Source organism: Rutidosis leptorrhynchoides, chromosome 6, assembly GCF_046630445.1.
Source record: "Rutidosis leptorrhynchoides isolate AG116_Rl617_1_P2 chromosome 6, CSIRO_AGI_Rlap_v1, whole genome shotgun sequence".
Lineage (NCBI taxonomy): Eukaryota > Viridiplantae > Streptophyta > Magnoliopsida > Asterales > Asteraceae > Rutidosis > Rutidosis leptorrhynchoides.
Genome location: NC_092338.1, coordinates 301,963,234 through 301,980,626, shown reverse-complemented (window position 1 = coordinate 301,980,626; position 17,393 = coordinate 301,963,234).

Here is a 17,393-nt window from a genome sequence, read left to right as displayed (position 1 = left end):
TGATTATATTGTTACTTGGGTTTGGACTAGCATCCATTGGCGTTGTTCGAAAGTGTAGTGGACTATCCAAAGAGACGGTCATATTTTTGATCGTAGGTTTCTCTCCTTCAATCAGTTTCTTCAAGAAAGGTATATCGTTAACTCACTTTGTGATTTATATTCATGACAATTATTATGGTGTAACTGGATCATTGGGAAAGATTAATCGTGTGCATGTTTCATTAAATAAGTGAAAATTTAATCTTGTTAAATTTTGTTCATAAAATAATAAAAGATTATTATTTTAACTATCCGCTGCGTTAATCTGATTTGGTAAAAGTACACACGATTTTCCATCAGTGGTATCCGAGCCGCTTTTACACCATCTTAATTGTTGTGTGACTATTCTTTAGATTTAGCTTTGTGGTATATTAGTGAAAGTCGAAACCTTTTTGATTTTTAAAGTCAACTCGGTTGATCTAGACTTAACCTCATGACGCACAAATATGATTGAAAGAATATCACTATTTTAAATTGTAGATTTAATTGTTATGGCTTGAATATTTATTATAATTGTTGATTGTTTTATTCCATGGTTATACACATGCATTGTAACCATGGACAAGCTGTATTTAAGTTTTAATAATGTGGTTATTAAAATTGTGATTGCACACATAGCCCATAATGCCCCGACCTATGTATGATTGTTGTGATTGTTGATTACGGCAATATTATGTCATGTTGATTATTTATTAGAAAGGCCATTTTGAAGCCAAAGTTGTATTATATTTATTTTTCATTTTCATAGTATTGTATTTAAGTTTATTCTAAATTGTAAAAGTATTATATTAGTTGTATTTTTTAATTTTAAATAAATGTAATAAGATGAAGATTGAAGATAAAATACAACATGCTTTTGGCTTAGAAGATGGCGAACAGGTCAAGTAGACAACGATGGCGTTTGTCAAGTTTTCACTTGATTCTTGAATCAAGTGGGAGCTACGATATTACCCTTAGTTTGACCTCTTGATCCTATGTCGGCTCATGGGATCGAGAATAGGATTTTCAGGCTAGGCTATGTGTGTGTGTGATGCATGATATGGTTGTGTTTTATTTTTGCATTATATTTAATTGTTGATTATAATATATGCTAAATGCTTTTGATGAAAACATCAAATAAAACTAGTAACGAGTTTCAAAGGTTAAAATTGATGATTTAAAAAAAAAAGTTAAACTCTAACGAGTTTAAAGTTAAACATTTTTTTTTTGAAACTCAAATAATATATATGAGCGACATCTTTTTAAAATGTTTTAAAATGATACACAATGTGTATTTGTTATTTTTTATATATAATAAAATAACAAACTAGACGCATATACACGATCGACATATATAAAATTGGTTAAAATGATTTTTAACAAATAGTGTAGTGAATCTTGTGTGCATGCATTATTCGTTAACACAAACATTTTCAAAATACCCGTCAAATTTAAGTCATGCCATCCAATGAGCTTGCAAACACTCCTCGTTATTTTTTTGATTACGGTAAGACCTAATCGAATTATATCCACGAGGTGGATTTTCAGTTACGAGTGAGACTAGGCTGAATTTCCACTGTTTTCAAATTGGACGACTTAATCGTATTCACGGTGAGACCTGAGTTCGAGGCAAGGATGGGACGAACATGCCAATAGATAATAGTGGTTTGTTAGACTACACATATCTCAAGGTCCCATAAAGATCTAAGAGTTGCACATGTGATGCAATTGGTACTCGCTACCTACCAGTAGACTCTATAACTGCTAGCTGATCAACAGATGTAGTTATGGAACCTCTATGTGGATCTTAGGCTTTCGTAAATTAATTGTTTTTAAATATATTAAAACTTGGGTAATTAATTTATTAAAGTATTATATCAAAAATACTAAAATTGAACCTTGTTCTTTTGTAGATGTCAAACAATCAAAACGTAAACCAAAACACCCTCTGTTCTTTGTTGGAGAAGGAGAAACTCAGTGGTTCAAACTTCCTCGATTGGTACCACAACCTGAGAATTGTTCTCAAATATGAAGGGAAGTTGAACAAAATTGAAGAACCCTTACCCGAAGCTCCTCCTGAGACAGCTACTGCTGCTCAAAAGAATGCTTATCAGAAGTTGTTTGATGAGCAAGAGAAGATAGCTTTAATCATGCTTGCTAGTATGACTTCTGACCTCCAAAAGGAAATGGAAGATCGTACAGCATATGATATGATGACTGAGCTGAAAAATATGTTTCAAAAACAGGTTAGTCAAGAGTTATATAAAACTTATAAGCTTCTTCAAACATGCAAAATGGAGGAGGGTCAATCAGTGAGCTCTCATGTCTTGAAAATGAAAAGCTACATTGACCGATTGGAAAAACTTGGAACTACCTTGCCGCCTAACTTGGCTGTGAACACGGTTTTGGTTTCACTACCAAAATCGTATCACCAATTTGTAATGAATTACAATATGCAAGGTTAGGAGAAATCTTTGGCAGAGGTGCACTCGATGCTCAAAACTGCTGAACAGGATATTCCATATAAGGTTTCCAATCCAGGTGTCCTGATAATTAGGGATGGTAAGGTGAGAAAGAATAAGCCAAGAACTTGGAGAAAAGGAAAAGGCAAGTCAATTGCTAAGAAAAAGATTCCACCACCTCCCAAGAAAGAAAACCCAGCGAAAGACGCCGAATGTTTCCACTGTGGAAAAGTTGGCCACTGGAGGAGGAACTGTCCTTCCTACCTATTTGAGTTGAGAAAAGGCAAAGCTGGCCAGACCAGCAAATCAGGTATATTTCATATACAGTTATATACTTTTTCTAGTAATTCCTGGATTTTTGATACTGGTTGTGGTACTCACATCTATAACAATATGCAGGGAATGAGAAGATGTAAGAGACTGAAGAACAACACACTAGACTTAAGAGTGGGCAATAGGGCTCGAGCTGCTGTTGAAGCTATTGGCACCTGTGAGCTTACTTTACCTAGTGGTCTTATTGTTTTGTTGGAACAATGTCATTATGCTCCTAGTATTACGAGCAATGTAATTTCAGTTTCTCTTTTGAAAAATTTTGGTTTTGAACTTACATTTACGCACTTTGGTATTTCAGTTTCTAAGAATAATGTATTTTATTTTAATGCTATTCCACGTGATGGTATTTTTGAAATTGATATGCATGGTGTTATTTTCAAATAATAATTCTGTATATACTTGTACTGCTAAACGATTCAAGCAAGACTTGAACAAGACCTATCTATGGCATTGTCGTCTTGGTCATATAAATCTACAACGTATTTTGAAACTCCAATCGGATGGGATTTTGGAATCAACTGGCTCTGAGTCATTTGATGTATGCGAGTCATGTTTATGTGGAAAGATGACAAAGACTCCTTTCTCCGGTTTAGGTGAAAGAGCTAAAGATCTTTTAGGACTAATACATACCGATGTGTGTGGCCCTTTTAGAACTATGTCTAGAAATGGTGAATCATATTTCGTTACATTTACTGATGATTATAGTAGATATGGTTATGTTTACTTGCTGAAACATAAACATGAAGTTTTTGAAACATTCAAAATCTTCCAAAATGAAGTAGAGAATCAGCTTGGAAAGACCATTAAAGCCCTTCGCTCTGATAGGGGAGGGGAATATATGAGTCAAGAGTTTTTGGACCACCTGAAGAATCGTGGGATTGTCTCACAGTTCACTCCACCTTACACACCACAACACAATGGTGTGTCGGAGCAGAGGAATCAAAATTTACTTGATATGGTTCGATCTATGATGAGTCTAACTACTCTGCCGATGTCTTTTTGGGGTTATGCATTAGAGTCTGTTGCACGCATACTCAATATGGTTCCAACCAAGAAGGTAGAAAAGACACCATATGAATTATGGCATGGAAAGAGACCTAAGTTGTCTTATTTGAAAGTCTGGAGTTGTGAAGTGAAATGTCCCGTTCTTATTGATTAAAAACGTTCCATATTAATTGATTTCGTTGCGAGGTTTTGACCTCTATATGAGACGTTTTTCAAAGACTGCATTCATTTTAAAACAAACCATAACCTTTATTTCATCAATAAAGGTTAAAAAAAACTTTACGTAGATTATCAAATAATGATAATCTAAAATATCCTGTTTACACACGACCATTACATAATGGTTTACAATACAAATATGTTACAACAAAATAAGTTTCTTGAATGCAGTTTTTACACAATATCATACAAGCATGGACTCCAAATCTCGTCCTTATTTAAGTATGCGACAGCGGAAGCTCTTAATAATCACCTGAGAATAAACATGCTTAAAACGTCAACAAAAATGTTGGTGAGTTATAGGTTTAACCTATATATATCAAATCATAATAATAGACCACAAGATTTCATATTTCAATACACATCCCATACCTAGAGATAAAAATCATTCATATGGTGAACACCTGGTAACCGACATTAACAAGATGCATATATAAGAATATCCCCATCATTCCGGGACACCCTTCGGATATGATATAAATTTCGAAGTACTAAAGCATCCGGTACTTTGGATGGGGTTTGTTAGGCCCAATAGATCTATCTTTAGGATTCGCGTCAATTAGGGTGTCTGTTCCCTAATTCTTAGATTACCAGACTTTAATAAAAAGGGGCATATTCGATTTCGATAATTCAACCATAGAATGTAGTTTCACGTACTTGTGTCTATTTTGTAAATAATTTATAAAACCTGCATGTATTCTCATCCCAAAAATATTAGATTTTAAAAGTGGGACTATAACTCACTTTCACAGATTTTTACTTCGTCGGGAAGTAAGACTTGGCTACTGGTTGATTCACGAACCTATAACAATATATACATATATATCAAAGTATGTTCAAAATATATTTACAACACTTTTAATATATTTTGATGTTATAAGTTTATTAAGTCAGCTGTCCTCGTTAGTAACCTACAACTAGTTGTCCACAGTTAGATGTACAGAAATAAATCGATAAATATTATCTTGAATCAATCCACGACCCAGTGTATACGTATCTCAGTATTGATCATAACTCAAACTATATATATTTTGGAATCAACCTCAACCCTGTATAGCTAACTCCAACATTCACATATAGAGTGTCTATGGTTGTTCCGAAATATATATAGATGTGTCGACATGATAGGTCGAAACATTGTATACGTGTCTATGGTATCTCAAGATTACATAATATACAATACAAGTTGATTAAGTTATGGTTGGAATAGATTTGTTACCAATTTTCACGTAGCTAAAATGAGAAAAATTATCCAATCTTGTTTTACCCATAACTTCTTCATTTTAAATCCGTTTTGAGTGAATCAAATTGCTATGGTTTCATATTGAACTCTATTTTATGAATCTAAATAGAAAAAGTATAGGTTTATAGTCGGAAAAATAAGTTACAAGTCGTTTTTGTAAAGGTAGTCATTTCAGTCGAAAGAACGACGTCTAGATGACCATTTTAGAAAACATACTTCCACTTTGAGTTTAACCATATTTTTTGGATATAGTTTCATGTTCATAATAAAAATCATTTTCTCAGAATAACAACTTTTAAATCAAAGTTTATCATAGTTTTTAATTAACTAACCCAAAACAGCCCGCGGTGTTACTACGACGGCGTAAATCCGGTTTTACGGTGTTTTTCGTGTTTCCAGGTTTTAAATCATTAAGTTAGCATATCATATAGATATATAACATGTGTTTAGTTGATTTTAAAAGTCAAGTTAGAAGGATTAACTTTTGTTTGCGAACAAGTTTAGAATTAACTAAACTATGTTCTAGTGATTACAAGTTTAAACCTTCGAATAAGATAGCTTTATATGTATGAATCGAATGATGTTATGAACATCATTACTACCTTAAGTTCCTTGGATAAACCTACTGGAAAAGAAAAAAATGGATCTAGCTTCAACGGATCCTTGGATGGCTCGAAGTTCTTGAAGCAGAATCATGACACGAAAACAAGTTCAAGTAAGATCATCACTTGAAATAAGATTGTTATAGTTATAGAAATTGAACCAAAGTTTGAATATGATTATTACCTTGTATTAGAATGATAACCTACTGTAAGAAATAAAGATTTCTTGAGGTTGGATGATCACCTTACAAGATTGGAAGTGAGCTAGCAAACTTGAAAGTATTCTTGATTTTATGTAACTAGAACTTGTAGAATTTATGAAGAACACTTAGAACTTGAAGATAGAACTTGAGAGAGATCAATTAGATGAAGAAAATTGAAGAATGAAAGTATTTGTAGGTGTTTTTGTTCGTTGGTGTATGGATTAGATATAAAGGATATGTAATTTTGTTTTCATGTAAATAAGTCATGAATGATTACTCATATTTTTGTAATTTTATGAGATATTTCATGCTAGTTGCCAAATTATGGTTCCCACATGTGTTAGGTGACTCACATGGGCTGCTAAAAGCTGATCATTGGAGTGTATATACCAATAGTACATACATCTAAAAGCTGTGTATTGTACGAGTACGAATACGGGTGCATACGAGTAGAATTGTTGATGAAACTGAACGAGGATGTAATTGTAAGAATTTTTGTTAAGTAGAAGTATTTTGATAAGTGTATTGAAGTCTTTCAAAAGTGTATAAATACATATTAAAACACTACATGTATATACATTTTAACTGAGTCGTTAAGTCATCGTTAGTCGTTACATGTAAGTGTTGTTTTGAAACCTTTAGGTTAACGATCTTGTTAAATATTGTTAACCCAATGTTTATAATATCAAATGAGATTTTAAATTATTATATTATCATGATATTATCATGTATGAATATCTCTTAATATGATATATATACATTAAATGTCTTTACAACGATAATCGTTACATATATGTCTCGTTTAAAAATTATTAAGTTAGTAGTCTTTTTTTACGTATGTAGTTCATTGTTAATATACTTAATGATATGTTTACTTACCATAGTATCATGTTAACTATATATATATCTATATATATGTCATCATATAGTTTTTACAAGTTTTAACGTTTGTGAATCACCGGTCAACTTGGGTGGTCAATTGTCTATATGAAACATATTTCAATTAATTAAGTCTGAACAAGTTTGATTGCTTAACATGTTAGAAACATTTAATCATGTAAATATCCATCTCAATTAATATATATAAACATGGAAAAGTTCGGGTCACTACAGTACCTACCCGTTAAATAAATTTCGTCCCGAAATTTTAAGCTGTTGAAGGTGTTGACGAATCTTCTGGAAATAGATGCGGGTATTTCTTCTTCATCTGATCTTCACGCTCCCAGGTGAACTCGGGTCCTCTACGAGCATTCCATCAAACCTTAACAATTGGTATCTTGTTTTGCTTAAGTCTTTTAACCTCACGATCCATTATTTCGACGGGTTCTTCGATGAATTGAAGTTTTTCGTTGATTTGGATTTCATCTAACGGAATAGTGAGATCTTCTTTAGCAAAACATTTCTTCAAATTCGAGACGTGGAAAGTGTTATGTACAGCCGCGAGTTGTTGAGGTAACTCAAGTCGGTAAGCTACTGGTCCGACACGATCAATAATCTTGAATGGTCCAATATACCTTGGATTTAATTTCCCTCGTTTACCAAATCGAACAACGCCTTTCCAAGGTGCAACTTTAAGCATGACCATCTCTCCAATTTCAAATTCTATATCTTTTCTTTTAATGTCAGCGTAGCTCTTTTGTCGACTTTGGGCGGTTTTCAACCGTTGTTGAATTTAGATGATCTTCTCGGTAGTTTCTTGTATAATCTCTAGACCCGTAATCTGTCTATCCCCCACTTCACTCCAACAAATCAGAGACCTGCACTTTCTACCATAGAGTACTTCAAACGGCGCCATCTCAATGCTTGAATGGTAGCTGTTGTTGTAGGAAAATTCTGCTAACAGTAGATGTCGATCCCAACTGTTTCCGAAATCAATAACACATGCTCGTAGCATGTCTTCAAGCGTTTGTATTGTCCTTTCACTCTGCCCATCAGTTTGTGGATGATAGGCAGTACTCATGTCTAGATGAGTTCCTAATGCTTGCTGTAATGTCTGCCAAAATCTTGAAATAAATCTGTCATCCCTATCAGAGATAATAGAGATTGGTATTCCATGTCTGGAGACGACTTCCTTCAAATACAGTCGTGCTAACTTCTCCATCTTATCATCTTCTCTTATTGGCAGGAAGTGTGCTGATTTGATGAGACGATCAACTATTACCCAAATAGTATCAATACCACTTGCAATCCTTGGCAATTTAGTGATGAAATCCATGGTAATGTTTTCCCATTTCCATTCCGGGATTTCGGGTTGTTGAAGTAGATCTGATGGTTTCTGATGCTCAGCTTTGACCTTAGAACACGTCAAACATTCTCCTACGTATTTAGCAACATCGGCTTTCATACCCGGCCACCAAAAATGTTTCTTGAGATCCTTGTACATCTTCCCCGTTCCAGGATGTATTGAGTATCTGGTTTTATGAGCTTCTCTAAGTACCATTTCTCTCATATCTCCAAATTTTGGTACCCAAATCCTTTCAGCCCTATACCGGGTTCCGTCTTCCCGAATATTAAGATGCTTCTCCGATCCTTTGGGTATTTCATCCTTTAAATTTCCCTCTTTTAAAACTCCTTGTTGCGCCTCCTTTATTTGAGTAGTAAGGTTATTATGAATCATTATATTCATAGATTTTACTCGAATGGGTTCTCTGTCCTTCCTGCTCAAGGCATCGGCTACCACATTTGCCTTCCCCGGGTGGTAACGAATCTCAAAGTCGTAATCATTCAATAATTCAATCCACCTACGTTGCCTCATATTCAGTTGTTTCTGATTAAATATGTGTTGAAGACTTTTGTGGTCGGTATATATAATACTTTTGACCCCATATAAGTAGTGCCTCCAAGTCTTTAATGCAAAAACAACCGCGCCTAATTCCAAATCATGCGTCGTATAATTTTGTTCGTGAATCTTCAATTGTCTAGACGCATAAGCAATCACCTTCATTCGTTGCATTAATACACAACCGAGACCTTGCTTTGATGCGTCACAATAAATCACAAAATCATCATTCCCTTCAGGCAATGACAATATAGGTGCCGTAGTTAGCTTTTTCTTCAATAACTGAAACGCTTTCTCTTGTTCATTATTCCATTCAAATTTCTTCCCTTTATGCGTTAATGCAGTCAAGGGTTTTGCTATTCTGGAAAAGTCTTGGATGAACCTTCTGTAGTAACCAGCTAGTCCTAAAAACTGGCGTATGTGTTTCGGAGTTTTCGGGGTTTCCCACTTTTCAACAGTTTCTATCTTTGCCGGATCCACCTTAATACCTTCTTTGTTCACTATGTGACCGAGGAATTGAACTTCTTCCAACCAAAATGCACACTTTGAAAACTTAGCTTACAATTCTTCCTTCCTCAATACTTCTAACACCTTTCTCAAATGTTCACCGTGTTCTTGGTCATTCTTTGAGTAAATAAGTATGTCATCAATGAAAACAATGACAAACTTGTCAAGGTATGGTCGTTCATAAGGTCCATGAACACAGCTGGTGCATTAGTTAAACCAAACGGCATGACCATAAACTTGTAATGACCGTAACGTGTTCTGAAAGCAGTATTTGGAATATCATCTTCTTTCACCCGCATTTGATGATATCCGGAACGTAAGTCAATCTTTGAATAAACAGACGAGCCTTGTAGTTGATCAAATAAGTCGTCGATTCTCGGTAGTGGGTAGCGGTTCTTGATGGTAAGTTTGTTCAACTCTCGGTAGTCGATACACAACCTGAATGTACCATCTTTCTTCTTGACAAACAAAACAGGAGCTCCCCACGGTGATGTGCTTGGTCGAATGAAACCACGCTATAAAAGTTCTTGTAATTGGCTTTGCAGTTCTTTCATCTTGCTGGGTGCGAGTCTGTAAGGAGCACGAGCTATTGGTGCCGCTCCTGGTACAAGATCTATTTGAAATTCAACGGATCGATGTGGGGGTAATCCCGGTAATTCTTTCGGAAATACATCGGGAAATTCTTTTCCAATGAGAACATCATTGATGCTCTTTTCTTCAGTTTGTACTTTCTCGACGTGTGCTAGAATAGCATAGCAACCTTTTCTTATTAGTTTTTGTGCCTTCAAATTACTAATAAGATGTAGCTTCGTGTTGCCTTTTTCTCCGTACACCATTAAGGGTTTTCCTTTTTCTCGTATAATGCGAATTGCATTTTTGTAACAAATGATCTCTGCTTTCACTTCTTTCAACCAGTCCATACCGATTATCACATCAAAACTCCCTAACTCTACTGGTATCAAATCAATCTTAAATGTTTCGCTAACCAGTTTAATTTCTCGATTCCGACATATATTATCTGCTGAAATTAATTTACCATTTGCTAATTCGAGTAAAAATTTACTATCCAAAGGAGTCAATGGACAACTTAATTTAGCACAAAAATCTCTACTCATATAGCTTCTATCCGCACCCGAATCAAATAAAACGTAAGCAGATTTATTGTCAATAAGAAACGTACCCGTAACAAGCTCCGGGTCTTCCTGTGCCTCTGCTGCATTAATATTGAAAACTCTTCCGCGGCCTTGTCCATTCGTGTTCTCCTGGTTCGGGCAATTTCTAATAATGTGGCCCGGTTTTACACATTTATAACAAACTACATTGGCATAACTTGCTCCGACACTACTTGCTCCGCCATTACTCGTTCCGACACCATTTGTTCCTTTCGTTCTATTAACCCCTGGTCCGTAGACCTCACACTTCGCCGCGATATGACCATTTCTTTTACACTTGTTGCAAAATTTGGTGCAGAACCCCGAGTGATACTTTTCACACCTTTGGCATAGCTGCTTCTGATTGTTGTTGTTGTTGTTGTTGCGGTTATTATTGTTGTTGGAATGATTGTTGTAGTTGTTGTTGTTGTTGTTGTTGTTGTTGTTGTTGTTGGGCCGTTTGTTGTAGTTGCGATTGATGTTGCGATTGTTGGGATAATTGTTACGATTATTGTTGTAATTGCTGTTGTTGTTGTATTGGTGATTCTTATCACCGTTTTCCTCCCACTTTCTTTTGACTTGCTTCACATTAGCCTCTTCAGCAGTCTGTTCTTTAATTCTTTCTTCAATCTGGTTCACTAGTTTGTGAGCCATTCTACATGCCTGTTGTATGGAGGCGGGCTCGTGTGAACTTATATCTTCTTGGATTCTTTCCGGTAATCCTTTCACAAACGCGTCGATCTTCTCTTCCTCATCTTCGAATGCTCCCGGACACAATAGGCACAATTCTGTGAATCGTCTTTCGTACGTGGTAATATCAAATCCTTGGGTTCGTAACCCTCTAAGTTCTGTCTTGAGCTTATTGACCTCGGTTCTGGGACGGTACTTCTCGTTCATCAAGTGCTTGAATGCTGACCACGGTAGTGCGTACGCATCGTCTTGTCCCACTTACTCTAGATATGTATTCCACCATGTTAACGCAGAACCTATGAAGGTATGCGTAGCGTACTTCACTTTGTCCTCTTCAGTACACTTACTTATGGCAAACACCGATTCGACCTTCTCGGTCCACCGTTTCAATCCGATCGGTCCTTCGGTTCCATCAAATTCCAAAGGTTTGCAGGCAGTGAATTCTTTGTAGGTGCATCCTATACGATTTCCTGTACTGCTAGATCCAAGGTTATTGTTGGTATGTAGCGCAGCCTGTACTTCGGCTATGTTTGAAGCTAGAAAAGTACGGAATTCCTCTTCATTCATATTCACGGTGTGTCGAGTAGTCGGTGCCATTTCCTTCAAAATAGTCAAATGGAACAAGTTAATCATACAGAATATTAAGAGTAGTTAATAGTATTTCGTAGCATAATATGAACTCATTTATAAAAACTTTTTCTTCATATCAGCGTTTTATAAGTTTAAATTCGGGTAGTACCTACCCGTTAAGTTCATACTTAGTAGCTAATATACAATTCAACTACTACAATTCTATATGAAAAACTGATTATAATAATATTTCGCGTTCAAACTTTTACACAATATTTTACAAACTTACAATACCGCTTATTTTACATATAGCATGAAATATAGCACACAATAAATTTGATACAAGATGGTTGTGAAGATAATTCTAGCTAGTACACAAGTCGTTTAGCAAAGGCAATAAAGACACGTAATTCATACGTCCAGAAACAAATCATGCATTCTGGTTTTAGTAGGATTACTTCCCATCCTTGGTCTTGTGGAACATAACCGTTATGGCCGTTGATAAGACAGCGTGTTGTAACGTTGTCAAAGGGACGAGGGTTACGTAATGTCCAACAGTCCCGTAACAATCTAAAAACCTCATTTCTTACCCCAATTACCGACTCCGTCACTTGTGGGAACGTTTTGTTTAATAGTTGTAGCCCGATGTTCTTGTTCTCACTTTGGTGAGAAGCGAACATTACTAATCCGTAAGCATAACATGCTTCTTTATGTTGCATGTTAGCCGCTTTTTCTAAATCACGAAGTCCAATATTCGGATATATTGAGTCAAAATAATTTCTTAACCCATTGCGTAAAATAGCATTTGGGTTCCCCGCAATATATGCGTCAAAGTAAACACATCGTAACTTATGGATTTCCCAATGTGATATCCCCCATCTTTCGAACGAAAGCCTTTTATAAACCAAGGCATTCTTGGAACGTTCTTCGAATGTCTTACAAACTGATCTCGCCTTAAATAGTTGTTCCGAAGAATTCTGACCGACTCTAGACAAGATTTCATCAATCATGTCTCCGGGTAGGTCTCTTAAAATATTGGGTTATCTATCCATTTTGTGTTTTTATACTGTAAAATAGACAAGAGTTAGATTCATAAAAAAAAATAAATACTTATTAATACAAGTAATTTTTTACATATATCATAAAGCATAAGCACACTATATTACATATATTACACCACACGAATACAACTATCTTATTCCGACTCGCTTGTTTCTTCTTCTTCGGTTTTGGTTCGTTTTGCCAAGTTTCTAGGGATATATGATGTTCCCCTAATACGAGCCGTCGTTTTCCACATTGGTTTAGAAAAACCTGGTGGTTTAGAGGTTCCCGGGTCATTGTTACAACTTAAGGACTTCGGGGGTTGACGATACATATAAAGTTCATCGGGGTTGGAATTAGATTTCTCTATTTTTATGCCCTTTCCCTTATTATTTTCTTTTGCCTTTTTAAATTCAGTTGAGGTAATTTCTATAACATCATCGGAATTCTCGTCGGAATCCGATTCATCGGAGAATTGGTAATCCTCCCAATATTTTGCTTCCTTGGCAGAAACACCATTGACCATAATTAACCTTGGTCGGTTGGTTGAGGATTTTCTTTTACTTAACCGTTTTATTATTTCCCCCACCGGTTCTATTTCTTCATCCGGTTCTGATTCTTCTTCCGGTTCCGATTCTTCTTCCGGTTCCGACTCTTCTTCCGGTTCCTCTTCGGGAACTTGTGAATCAGTCCACGAATCATTCCAATTTATATTTGACTCTTCATTATTATTAGGTGAGTCAATGGGACTTGTTCTAGAGGTAGACATCTATCACATAATATCAAACGCGTTAAGAGATTAATATATCACATAATATTCACATGTTAAAAATATATAGTTTCCAATAAAATTTGTTAAGCAATCATTTTTCAAGTAAACACGGTCGAAGTCCAGACTCACTAATGCATCCTAACAAACTCGATAAGACACACTAATGCAAAATTCTGGTTCTCTAAGACCAACGCTCGGATACCAACTGAAATGTCCCGTTCTTATTGATTAAAAACGTTCCATATTAATTGATTTCGTTGCGAGGTTTTGACCTCTATATGAGACGTTTTTCAAAGACTGCATTCATTTTAAAACAAACCATAACCTTTATTTCATCAATAAAGGTTAAAAAAAGAACTTTACGTAGATTATCAAATAATGATAATCTAAAATATCCTGTTTACACACGACCATTACATAATGGTTTACAATACAAATATGTTACAACAAAATAAGTTTCTTGAATGCAGTTTTTACACAATATCATACAAGCATGGACTCCAAATCTCGTCCTTATTTAAGTATGCGACAGCGGAAGCTCTTAATAATCACCTGAGAATAAACATGCTTAAAACGTCAACAAAAATGTTGGTGAGTTATAGGTTTAACCTATATATATATCAAATCATAATAATAGACCACAAGATTTCATATTTCAATACACATCCCATACATAGAGATAAAAATCATTCATATGGTGAACACCTGGTAACCAACATTAACAAGATGCATATATAAGAATATCCCCATCATTCCGGGACACCCTTCGGATATGATATAAATTTCGAAGTACTAAAGCATCCGGTACTTTGGATGGGGTTTGTTAGGCCCAATAGATCTATCTTTAGGATTCGCGTCAATTAGGGTGTCTGTTCCCTAATTCTTAGATTACCAGACTTTAATAAAAAGGGGCATATTCGATTTCGATAATTCAACCATAGAATGTAGTTTCACGTACTTGTGTCTATTTTGTAAATCATTTATAAAACCTGCATGTATTCTCATCCCAAAAATATTAGATTTTAAAAGTGGGACTATAACTCACTTTCACAGATTTTTACTTCGTCGGGAAGTAAGACTTGGCCACTGGTTGATTCACGAACCTATAACAATATATACATATATATCAATGTATGTTCAAAATATATTTACAACACTTTTAATATATTTTGATGTTTTAAGTTTATTAAGTCAGATGTCCTCGTTAGTAACCTACAACTAGTTGTCCACAGTTAGATGTACAGAAATAAATCGATAAATATTATCTTGAATCAATCCACGACCCAGTGTATACGTATCTCAGTATTGATCACAACTCAAACTATATATATTTTGGAATCAACCTCAACCCTGTATAGCTAACTCCAACATTCACATATAGAGTGTCTATGGTTGTTCCGAAATATATATAGATGTGTCGACATGATAGGTCGAAACATTGTATACGTGTCTATGGTATCTCAAGATTACATAATATACAATACAAGTTGATTAAGTTATGGTTGGAATAGATTTGTTACCAATTTTCACGTAGCTAAAATGAGAAAAATTATCCAATCTTGTTTTACCCATAACTTCTTCATTTTAAATCCGTTTTGAGTGAATCAAATTGCTATGGTTTCATATTGAACTCTATTTTATGAATCTAAACAGAAAAAGTATAGGTTTATAGTCGGAAAAATAAGTTACAAGTCGTTTTTGTAAAGGTAGTCATTTCAGTCGAAAGAACGACGTCTAGATGACCATTTTAGAAAACATACTTCCACTTTGAGGTTAACCATATTTTTTGGATATAGTTTCATGTTCATAATAAAAATCATTTTCTCAGAATAACAACTTTTAAATCAAAGTTTATCGTAGTTTTTAATTAACTAACCCAAAACAGCCCGCGGTGTTACTACGACGGCGTAAATCCGGTTTTACGGTGTTTTTCGTGTTTCCAGGTTTTAAATCATTAAGTTAGCATATCATATAGATATAGAACATGTGTTTAGTTGATTTTAAAAGTCAAGTTAGAAGGATTAACTTTTGTTTGCGAACAAGTTTAGAATTAACTAAACTATGTTCTAGTGATTACAAGTTTAAACCTTCGAATAAGATAGCTTTATATGTATGAATCGAATGATGTTATGAACATCATTACTACCTTAAGTTCCTTGGATAAACCTACTGGAAAAGAGAAAAATGGATCTAGCTTCAACGGATCCTTGGATGGCTCGAAGTTCTTGAAGCAGAATCATGACACGGAAACAAGTTCAAGTAAGATCATCACTTGAAATAAGATTGTTATAGTTATAGAAATTGAACCAAAGTTTGAATATGATTATTACCTTGTATTAGAATGATAACCTACTGTAAGAAATAAAGATTTCTTGAGGTTGGATGATCACCTTACAAGATTGGAAGTGAGCTAGCAAACTTGAAAGTATTCTTGATTTTATGTAACTAGAACTTGTAGAATTTATGAAGAATACTTAGAACTTGAAGATAGAACTTGAGAGAGATCAATTAGATGAAGAAAATTGAAGAATAAAAGTGTTTATAGGTGTTTTTGGTCGTTGGTATATGGATTAGATATAAAGGATATGTAATTTTGTTTTCATGTAAATAATTCATGAATGATTACTCATATTTTTGTAATTTTATGAGATATTTCATGCTAGTTGCCAAATGATGGTTCCCACATGTGTTAGGTGACTCACATGGGCTGCTAAGAGCTGATCATTTTAAAGTATATACCAATAGTACATACATCTAAAAGCTGTGTATTGTACGAGTATGAATACGGGTGCCTACGAGTAGAATTGTTGATGAAACTGAACGAGGATGTAATTGTAAGCATTTTTGTTAAGTAGAAGTATTTTGATAAGTGTATTGAAGTCTTTCAAAAGTGTATAAATACATATTAAAACACTACATGTATATACATTTTAACTGAGTCGTTAAGTCATCGTTAGTCGTTACATGTAAGTGTTGTTTTGAAACCTTTAGGTTAACGATTTTGTTAAATGTTGTTAACCCAATGTTTATAATATCAAATGAGATTTTAAATTATTATATTATCATGATATTATCATGTATGAATATCTCTTAATATGATATATATACATTAAATGTCTTTACAACGATAATCGTTACATATATGTCTCGTTTAAAAATCATTAAGTTAGTAGTCTTGTTTTTACATATGTAGTTCATTGTTAATATACTTAATGATATGTTTACTTATCATAGTATCATGTTAACTATATATATATATCCATATATATGTCATCATATAGTTTTTACAAGTTTTAACGTCCGTGAATCACCGGTCAACTTGGGTGGTCAATTGTCTATATGAAACATATTTCAATTAATTAAGTCTTAACAAGTTTGATTGCTTAACATGTTGGAAACATTTAATCATGTAAATATCCATCTTAATTAATATATATAAACATGGAAAAGTTCGGGTCACTACATGAAGCGTATGTGAAACGTGACACTTCAAACAAGTTAGAACCCAGAGGTATCAAATGTCACTTTGTGGGATACCCAAAGGAAACAATGGGTTACTACTTTTACTACCAAGCTGAAAACAAAGTGTTTACTGCTCGGTTTGCTGAATTTTTTGAAAGAGATCTTCTCTTACAAGACGTCAGTAGGAGTAAAGTAGATCTTGAGGAAATTCAAGAATCACAAAGTAACATACCTTTTGAAGACACTAGCCAACCGCACGTTGAAGCTGAACACACTGATGGTGAGCTAGAACGTGTTGCACCTATACTTCGTAGATCTAGTAGAACTCCTCATCAG